This window comes from Acromyrmex echinatior, chromosome 12, assembly GCF_024713525.1.
Source record: "Acromyrmex echinatior isolate Ae372 chromosome 12, ASM2471352v2, whole genome shotgun sequence".
Lineage (NCBI taxonomy): Eukaryota > Metazoa > Arthropoda > Insecta > Hymenoptera > Formicidae > Acromyrmex > Acromyrmex echinatior.
This window is the reverse complement of record NC_141863.1, coordinates 13,224,086-13,235,260: the sequence shown is the minus strand read 5'-3', so window position 1 is coordinate 13,235,260 and position 11,175 is coordinate 13,224,086. Positions and strand designations below refer to the sequence as shown.

Sequence of the window (11,175 nt, the reverse complement as noted above, 5' to 3'; positions counted from 1 at the left end):
ATATGTCTCACGAGGCAAAATTCCAAAATCTCTATTGACAAGAAGTCAAAATTATTCATAATGATACGATTATTGAAAAATCCACGAGCGATTACATATTTCTCTTAAGTTGCTAATTGATTGGAAACTTACAATTTTAACATGCGATTTGTTCGGGATTCATTTTTCTTGTCGACGGGTTATGTTATGGCACGATGAATGCAAGGCAAAGATCGTGCTCGTGATAAGATAACCTTGCCAAAGCAACTTTACGGTGTCTGAAAAAAAGAAGAATCGCGGAAGCATTCGAGTCAAAGCCGTTTTAGGAGCCGTATGTATTATCTAGTATCTTGGATTAATGCGCGTTGGAGTTTAATAAATCTTGCGCGTTAGGTATTCAGATATTCCAAGCACAAAGCGTGAGTAATTCAGCTAATAATACCGTGTCTAACGACGTAATGTAAGACTGGAGCAGAAGAATCTTGCCTTTGGTCAACGTACGCAATTTTACATTAAACTTTGACCTCCGATTTGTAATGCACTTCTATTGGTCAGTATGGAATAATGTATTATATAAACAAGAGCAGCAGCGTAGACTTTTGCATAATGCACAAGAGAATCAATCAATCAAATTCTTTCCTTTCTATAAAATAAAGAGCTCTGATTAGATCATTCTTTTACATATTATTGTGTGGATTATGCAAAAAACTTATGCATTATGCAAAAGTCTGCGCTCCTGTCTGTAATTCTATATAGATGTTGGGAACTGATTGTTGTACAGGATTGTCGACTTGATTGATCAAAATGCTTATAACTTAAACAGGACATGACAGAAAATCTCTTTTTTTGATTGTAGATAGCTGATATAATATTAATTTATTATGCAAATTTGTGGTGCAACAATGACAAAAAATTCAAATTTATTGTATAAATATTTTAAGTACCTATTCAAAATGATTTATTCAAAGTTTTATTGTAATTCAGAGATTGGATACAAAGATTAAAAAAAAAATAAATATTTTATAGAACAATTAATCTCTGCATCGCAATGTAATTTTTCAAAAATCATTTTGAATAGGTAAAATATTATATAAAATATTATAAAATAATATATAAAATTATATAAAAATATTATATAAAATTATATATAAAAAATTATATAAAAAATTATATAAAAAATTGAAATTCTTGTCATTATTTTATGATACATTTATGTTAGAGTTCCCCCTCCCTCCGCAGAAATAAAAAAATTACTTATTATATTTTTTGAAATAATTTTTGATCCAGATGATAAATCATTGTTAATTTTTTTGTATTATTTTAAATGCGATCTAGAGAATAATTTAGAGAATAATTTTTTCATAACTTTTCCATAATTTAAAAAATATATGTAATACATTCTTAAATTAAAAATTCATATTATGCAAGATGTAAAAAAAACATGATGTTACAATTACAGATTAGTATTACACTAGAGATCGGTTTAAAAAAAAAAAGAAAACTAATAGAAATAAATAAGATTTGACCGTGTAAATATACAACATGGTAGAGAGCGAATAATAAAAATATTCAACAACAGTTTATATAATAACTTGTTGCTTTTTTTCTGAAAAAAATATGAGGATATAATATATTATGGAATTCAGAATGCATTCCGATCGGAATTACTCATTTTCCTAGATTTCTATTGTGTTTTTCTGGAGAAAATAAAATAATTTCTATCAAAATCCATTCCAAATAATTTCATAATACATGTTCAGAGTAATTAACTAAGAATTTATTTCTGCTTATCGAAAAGCCAGGGATCTGTCTAAAAAAACTGGAGATTGACAATTGTGATTACGATAAAGAAACTTTTAGTGTAGGAGTCATCTGAATTATTGACTCTTTCGAGGTAAGAAATTAAATCCGTTCTAAAAAGATAATTATGCATACAGTTTTATGTAGTGATGATTCTTTTTACCGTTAAGATGATTCTTTAGTAAAGTGCCGAAAATTTGGGATACCTCACCAGAGCTTATCCAAAATTATAAATATCTGCATAATTTGGATAAAATATTAAAACTATGTGTATATCATAATGAAATAGTATGGAACATGCGATAGTAAATCAAGAGCTGTATTTTCATCGAACGAAGACAAGATGAGATTATGTTTACTTTTTGAAGTTAAATTTATGTACAAGTTTATGCACGTAAATATCTTTCCAGAATAACCGTTGACCTATTACTTTTTTGTGACCATTAAAATCATAATTTTTTTAAATTTTAAAATTATTATATATTATATATTATATCTCGTTTATATAATGGGAAAATATATATTGTCTATGATAAGATTTGTGTGCAATTAGTTTTAAAAAAACATCTGCGAGCCTTATCTGTTACTAAGTTAATCACGTGAAAAGATACATTTTTAATATCTTTTTTCTTTCTTATTTCATCATTAACTTACTGTAGAATTTTGTACACGTCAATTTTGGTACTTTAATTTCATTATATGTATAAAAAAATTAGACATTTCTATGGTAACTTGATTTACTAAAAAGTCATCTTAAGCGTTATTATGTAGAACTTTGGAAATTTATCTGCAGTAAATAAAGAGTGATAAATCTTTGTTCTCAACATGATATGAAATATAAAATGAGAACGCTCTTTTCGAGCAGTTTGATTTTCTACGTCTAGAAATAAGTACGTAAAGATATACGTGAGTTTTCAAAAAATCGCGATGACATCGACACTAAAAGCTAACTCTCGATAACATAGGAATAAAGAGGATCTTGAGAAAAAGGAACAAAAGGAAAAGAAAAGAGATTGCGGAACATCTATTTTATTTCCCATATGACACAGATATACATCCAAGGGTCACTGATATACGTTCTGAAAAATGTCTTGAAAACATCCCAACGTCCTAAGAATGCTCGCAAAGGAAGATCTCTAGGATAAAGTAGATATACTGTATACTGTATTAAACATTGATATAGATATTTCAATGTTATATGATAACATTTTTTAATATATCTTTTATACGTATTTTTAATATAGATATTAATACATTAATTGCTTTTAATTATTTAATTAAGTTAAATTAATTAACTAATGGATAAATTATGAGCATAATCGTAAAATTTGTACTTGTTCTCGTAAAATTTGTAAGAATTTATGACTTATATTGTAATTCTATGTAATTTATATCTTATATTAAAACGTATAATTATTCGTAAATATTTACGATTTTTCATAAATCTTATGGCTGGCAAGAAGCTGTCTATATAAATAAGATATATAAAGTTAAAGCATTTCTAAATTCTTATAAGCCTTACGAAAACATGTTACGAAAAATCGATTTTGTTTAGAATTGAGACCGATTAATTAATTTAACTTAATTAACTTAATTAAAAAGTAATTACTGTATTATCTATTTTAAAAATATATATTAAAAAAATATATTAAAGACGTTATAATATAAAATCATTTTTTATATTTATATAAGAATATCTCTCTATTTTTCTTTCTTATTTCCGAGCACTCGCATATATTTCTTTCTCGGGGTTTCGTTATCTAAAATCTCGTTACCTAAATTCTCTGGACATGACGCTAGTCATCGACGATTATTTTTCATATATTTGTGCATTTTTTTCATATATTAGCTAAATCAAACATCGAGATAATACAATTTCAAAACATGGTAATTGTTGAGTTTAGGGGCCTCATCTCCGATTTTGATAAAATTAGTCTCATTCGACGCCATGAAATAAATGATTCTGGCAAAAAAATGTCGTTTCGTTCCGCGAACCGAGATATTAATTGTTAAACTTGACAGATATTCATTGCTTAGGAAATCTGTCACATCAATAGCATAGAAGGTTACACAAATTCTCCGCTTTATAAACACAAATTCTTTGCTTTATAAACACAAATTCTCTGCTTTAAAATACAAATTCTTTGCTTTAAAACACAAATTCACTGCTTTAAAAACACTAATTCACTGCTAATACAAAAAATTTGTGTGCTTAAAACAATAAATTTTGAAAGTAGTGAATTAAAGTAGACAATAATTAAACAATAATTAAAGTAGAAACGTATACATAGAACTGTCGGGATCGAATTGAAATGACAAATATCTTAACCTGTAAAGTCTCAAACTTTAACGCTTAATAACTCGATTCACGAGGCTGATCGTCGCATTTTTTTTGTCAGATTCTTTCATTTTGAGTGAAAACGCATCGAATGAGTACACTTTTATTTAAATTTTATGGAAGAACCATATTCTAAATAATAATTATTTTTTTTAAAGAAAAGAATTTTTTAAAAGAGAAAATTTGTTTTTGAAACCAAGAATTTGTGTAATTGAAGCAAAAAATCTTCGCTTACATGTCTCATGTTCCTCTATACTGACAAATGGTGACAGATTTCTTAATCTAAATATTTGTCAATAATAACTTTAATAATTAATATCTCGATTCTCGTGGGATAGAGCGACACTTTTTTTGTCAGATTTTATTTTATGCAAAAACGCATCGAATGAGACTAATTTTATCAACACCGGAGGTGAGGTCCCTAAATTCAACAATTATTCAAAACCAACTAAAAGCACGATGTGGCTGGTAGGTACTCGGGATTCGGGAATTACAATACATCGAGCACGTATCGTATGTATTTCTCGGAATTCGGTCGACGCTCGACGCTTCGCGGTGGTTCCTCGCCGCACCTGTGAGCGTGCGCGTAGTGGGGAGAGCCTCTGGTGGGGGTAGGGATGGCGCAGAGGGGATAGGGTGATGCATGTCGTCTCTGTCTCTCGTTGTTCACGGCTCACGGGCTCAGTTCGAGTTCGGCGCGCGATAGGTCTGTGCTGTCGCTTCGTGTGCGCGCGCGAGTATCAACTATCAACTCGTTCCTCCGGCCAAGTGCGTTGAGCGTTCTCGCGCGCGCCTCCGTACATCCTACCGTGGCGTCCGTGGTATCGTGCGGATCGTGCCTCGTGCCTCCCGCGATCACGTCTGCCCGTTCATCTCTCCGTCCGTCCGTCCGTTCGTTCGTTCGTTCGTACGTCGCGCAGAATCGCGGTCACCGGGTCGAATTTCGAGAAACGGGTCTCGTCGTATACTCCACACGCATACACGCACATGTACGTTGTGTTTCCGTAGGCATCGAGATGCATAGGAAGACGATCGTATCGAGAGCAGCAGGATCGTCGATCGCTCCGTGCCTTTTCGTTTTGTGAGGTAGTATTAGAGCCGGAAGCTGCCCTTGGACCCGGAACCGGCGGAAAATGAGGTGAGTAAACCGATCGATATCTCCACTCCCACTACTGATTACTCGTGGCCCATATCGTTACGCGATTACCTTGCCTAATGTTTTTTTTTCTCCTCCTTGAAAAAAAGATCACGTGATTCGCGATGGACTGTTAATCGGCCGCGGATCTCTTCGGGCGACTTAACGGGGGAGGCTCCAAGATCGTCTCTCGCGACGCGCGCGATGCTCCAGTTTCGAACTCTCGCGCGCGATTATTGATCGTCCTGCGATCCTGGGTGTCCGGAGAGCCGGTTCGTTCTCAGAGGCGCGAACTCTTGATCAATTTCTTCTTCTTCTTGAACTTTCTCAATGATGAGAGGACTAGCTTCAAATCTCAGATCTAGTTTTATGGTTGAATAAGTGATCATGTGTAGCATTGCTCCCCATGACAGTTGAATTTGAGATAAATTTCCGATTAGTGGCAAATTTCTAATAGCAACTTTATATTAACTCTTAAAATTTAATTTAAAATTTAATAATTTCTCTAATTGATCACAAATGTCATATGTTTACTTACTTTAATTACGCATCCTTGAAATTAGTTCACTTAGTCTTCTTACATCTTGAAATTATCTGTTTTTTTGCGACTGAACTAGTCAGACTTTACTTTTAGGACTTAAAGTGAAGTAGATATATATTTGACATTTGGCGGAAGCGAGAAAAATGAGAAAAATACACCTACAGTTAAACTATACATACACTTTTTGTATTCAAAGTAAAATAAAGTTTGTTTTTTGTTGCTGCTCTCGACTGCCTATAATGAGCGTTAAAACGAACTACTGCCGCCATATACAGTCAAATTAACGTATACGACCAATACAATACACATTAGTTCTGTTCATGTTTCTCGTAGCAAATTCGATTGAACGTATTCAATGCACTGGTGCATTGAACCTATAGTACACAAATTAAAATAAAGGTTTGTGATTAATATAAACGAGTTAAATCTTCAATACATTTCATTGTGTTGTAAATAAAATATGTATTTTATAATTTTAAATACTTGCATTTCATTTTTACATCCAAATTAAGTTAGTACACATTATAATATGCATCAGCGCGCACTAATGTGTCCTAAACTAAATTCGTTATTACACTTTTTGTATTCATCATTTTTTTGCTTTCTGTCTTTTCAGCAGCCCGAATATATACTTATCTCGTTTTAAATTTTTTGGGATTTTAAACACTATGAATAAACATATTGATGTATATGTATAATCTATGTCTTTTTCATAATTTCTTATTGCATAAGGTTATAGGTTTAAGATGAGAGTTTAAGATGTCTTCAATCCTTTCTTTTGATTTTTTTGGTACGTACGTACGTACGTACATACGTGTGTGTGTGTGTGTGTGTGTGTGTGTGTGTGTGTGTGTGTGTGTGTGCGTGCATGTCATTGGTGTTGTACAACCAATCAAAAATCATTACTTCTTATTGTCTTAACTATATTTTTATATGAACTTGATTTAGATTGTATTAAAACTTCTAGCTTTCATCAAATGTCAAATATTTATATATACCTATTTTACTTTAAGTAAAAAAAAAAAAATACCAAAGATACCAGTTCAGTTTTATAAAAACAGACCTAGATATATTTGATATTTGACAAAGCAAGAAGAAAAGTTCTAGTGTATATTGCAGCAATAAAATGCAGAAATAAAAAACAAACTCTTATCCGAAGGCTTTTGCCCATTTTTCGTAGATTAACCTTTAATCTCAGTTCAACTTACTCCAATTCTAAGAATTAGAAAAAGGTAAAGAGTAAGTTGAACCGAGATTAAAGTAATCTACATTGGTGGATACAAGTATTATTCGATTATCTATAAGTAATAACTTTTGATCAGCGGTTCGACTATTCCGATGCGAACAATCGAGGGAATTCCCGTATTTAAAAATTTTAATGGCGCCAGCGTTTTTCGCGCTTCTCGTGGCTAATTTCGCGCGGTGGCTGGACCGATATGGAGCGGAGCGCAGAAAGTTCAATGTTAATACGTGACTCTCGGTTAATTGCCGTCTCGTCGATTAGATACACGGAAAGAAATCAACATGGGTCGAGCGAGATGAGAGCAAGCTATTGCATCGCGACGCATCTATGCGTCGGAAAACCTTCTGAGACGCGTTCAGATTCTCACTTACATATATGCCATCCAGATATTTTCTAATCTTTCTTTAGCATTTGTTGAATAATAAGGACAAAATAATACTTCTGTGATAACTTAAATGAAAATCTGAACATAGCTCTGAATATCGCCGCGATCGTCCGAGTTTTAAGCCCACATAACGTATTGGATTGAATTCGTTGCGAATTGAAGAGAGTTTAATCGATCAGAACGGATTAAAATTAAAATTATCTGACTGATCAAATTTTAATTTCTAATTTGCAATCCTCAGGCTCCAATAGTAGTGTAACACTGGCTTTAGGCTGCATTTGGTTTGGGCGCTTACATATTGTAAACTTTATTCTACCTTTCTTCTGTATATGTGGTGTTCTGTAATGATAAAAAAAACGAATGAAGCTTATAGCGCGTGAGTGTCCAAACTGAACGCAACCTTAATAACATGCATAACGGGATTAAACATGCACGTATCGTGACAAGTAGGTATATTTTGCGTGAAATTGGAATATTTGAATGATGACTCATCCGAATTCTTGAGTAGCGATGTGATAAAGTAAGTAGAGCTTTTTAATTACGATGATCGTCTTTTTACTTACAGTGTAATTATATAGAATGTTGCAATGGCATAATCAGTAAATATTCGGTTGATTAATTCGATGGTCATTTTGAATTAATTTAGTTAAATTCAATGTATTTTCAAAGCCAATACAATAATTACACTGTTGGTTTTTGTCTTCATTCATGTCTACTTCTCGAACGTAGATTAATTTACATTGAGAGAAAGATGTTTGTGATTATTATGCAAATAATTATGATTAGGATCTTTATTTTCATAGTTATTATTACTATAATGTTAGTGATAATAACCTTATAATTTTATAAAAAGATATGTATGTAATTTTAATTTATATATAATTGACACAAAAATAACTATAAATTATGTTAATAGTAATCATTTTTTCTTTTAATGTAGTCTTGTTTAACTTTATTTTTTATCTTTTTCCAATTTTAAGAATTAAAAAGACACCAGGGAATAAATAAGCCAAGATTAAAGTTTACTTATATTAGTCAAAATAAAAATCAATGATGGATATACGCGACATTTAATAATGACATATTACGGAACGTTTAACGTATTACGAGCTATGCCAGAATATATTTAATACCTTTTTTGTAATTAATAAATAATATAATATTAATTAGCAGAGTGATTTCCTGTTTAAGAATTTATGTTTATTTAATGATATTACTCCGACAGCATTTCTCATTTACGGACTTAGAATTTTTTCTAAAAATAATCTTCGGGTGGTGTGTGCGTGCGTGCGTGTGCGTGTCGTGATTAAACAACAACGTTATTAAACGGAAACTCGCTCTGACTGTTAATTACAATGCAATAACAGATGACAAGTCAATTCGTTAAATTAGAAAGTTAATATCTCAATAATAGAACATGGCCCATTTTGTTTTTGTTAGAATTTGCGCAAGATGTTTTTTATTGCCCGGGAGAATTTTTATCTTTTTCTCACAAAAAGATATATCGATATTAATTTTTAAATAATTTGAAATGCAATTTATTTTCCGATGAAATATAAATATTTACGATGTATTGTTCGCGTTTGCATTTTCCCAAATACGATTTGAATTATACAATGATTTTCCGAGATGTCCATTAATATTCCACATGATATCCTTTCAATATCTATCCACCGGCAAAATTATTATTTGCAATCGTATTATTTGCATTCGCGTATCCCGGCTTGTGCCCTTATGCTCATTGTCAACGTGATTTAAATACATAGCAAATAAAATATCGATTTGACCGCTTCTACTTTGCCCTCCTCGCGCACGATTGCGGTTAAGCTCCCCGAAATAGCCTTTGAGCACTGATTATGCAATTTCGCGGCAATTGGATGCTCAGCCGCATTGATCGTGATTGCTCGCAAACCAATAATCTCAGAAAGCAAATCAAGGTCACTCTAATATCGGTCTAAACGTCATTTCCTAGAAGGATCGGAAATCAACGTTTGCATTGCTCTCATACATGCAGAATGCACAATTACTCTTATTAACTTTCCTTTATTAGACATGTAAAATAACATTTTAATGTATACTTATTTTACACTTATTTGTTGAAATATTGAATTCTCATATCTGGATACTGTAAAAATTTAACGCATTTGAGCAAGTATCTATTTTTCAAAGCGAAAAATTATTTTGAGAGAATTATTGGAAAAGATCCAACGATCTGAATTTTCCAAATTTCCAAGTAATTAAGAATTTAAATTAAATTCTTTTGAGCGTCTATTTTTCAAAGCGAAAAATTATTGTGATAAATATTCGAAGATTCAATTTTGTTTCATCTAAATTTTTAAAATTTTTAGGTAATTAAGAAACTGCTTAAACATCAGATTAAAATTTAAATTAAATTCTTTCAAGCAATCATTTTTCAAAGCGAAAGATTATTGTGAAAAATATTCGAAGACCCAATTTTGTTTAATCTAAATTTTTTCAAATTTCCTACAGTCCTATATAGAGTATATATTTTAATTAAGAAACTGCTTAAACATAGAATTAAAATTCGAATTAAATTTTTTTGGAAATTTATTTATTTTTCAAAGCGAAAAATTGTATTGATAAATATTCGAAGATCCAATGATCTAAAATATCTAAATTTTTTCAAATTTTCACGCAATTAAGAAATTCCTTATAAAGATCGGATTTAAAATTCAAATTAAATTTCTTTCGAGCAATATAGCACGCTATTAAGACGCAGTTAATTACGGTTTCTTTTACTAATAGCATCTGTTTCTCGTGCTCGCAGTAAAGTAACAGCAATTTTTATAATTCGTAAGGTAAATAAATTAATGGAGCTAATAACCAGTTTGAAAAAACGAATGCCGTTACTTTTCGTCCGAAGAAAAAAGCGGCGGTTTTGTGAGGGAGATCAATTTTTTTCGCTAGCCGACAAAAGAGGCGCGCGTCTCCTTGGAACGCTGTCGATTAATTATCTTCTTAATTAGAGGGTCGTGATTTATTATGCGATCTTTAATCATTGGTCTCCGCGCGATGCGGCAGCTTAATTTTCGACGATCAATTAAACTACAATGTAAAAGCCGATTCTCCATATTCAAAGTTAAAAGCACATATCGGTGCTTAAATTTAAAGCATAGTACTCAAACCTAAGATTTCGAGTTAGCGTTTGAATTACCGATCAAATTTCCCTTCGCGACAGCACGGCGACGTCACTAGGGCTCTCTCGAAGGGTGATAAATTATTCTACGAGCCCGGAAGCGGGATAAATATTTGTCGAGCGACGTACTTTATTATTTATGAGATCCTTTGTGAATGGCAAATAGAATCTTTGCGACCGTATTGCGCAATGTACTATACATATATGTATAATACATATGTGAGTTTGTGCTTACGTCGTAAAATTGCACACTTTAATTCGGAAAAAGTGAATCGTCGTTCTCACGTAACATGCAAATCGTATATTTAACGATTGCATATGGAATAATTGTTACTTGTTATTGAACTTTCATCAACGGAACAATACGCCGTAAAGCATCGGGTAAAATTTATCTTTTGCTAGAAACAATATTATTCCTTACAGACACTGCGATATAATATCAAGCTGCAGTTATATCTGCAATTTACTTACATTTCACGGTCGGCAATCGCGTGTGATAAATTTCTTATAAATTTAATTAATGAATTAAGTATACATTTTATATTTAACAAAGAGGAATATTAATAAGAATATAAAATGTACTTACATTATATGTGT

The 11,175-nt window shown here is 31.7% G+C and overlaps 1 protein-coding gene across 5 annotated transcripts in view; it reads left to right on the top strand.

Moving 5' to 3' along the window:
* The first annotated feature begins 4,765 nt into the window (after positions 1–4,765).
* The window catches only part of LOC105143172 (uncharacterized), a 422,981-nt gene continuing 416,571 nt past the window's right edge, over positions 4,766–11,175 (top strand). For 4 of the 5 annotated variants that reach the window (XM_087411822.1, XM_087411820.1, XM_011051259.2 and 1 more), the window contains exon 1: positions 4,766–5,255. The gene's annotated coding sequence lies outside the window, so the exon portion shown is untranslated. The remainder of the gene's footprint in view (positions 5,256–11,175) is intronic. The other variant, XM_087411824.1, reaches the window with a different exon arrangement.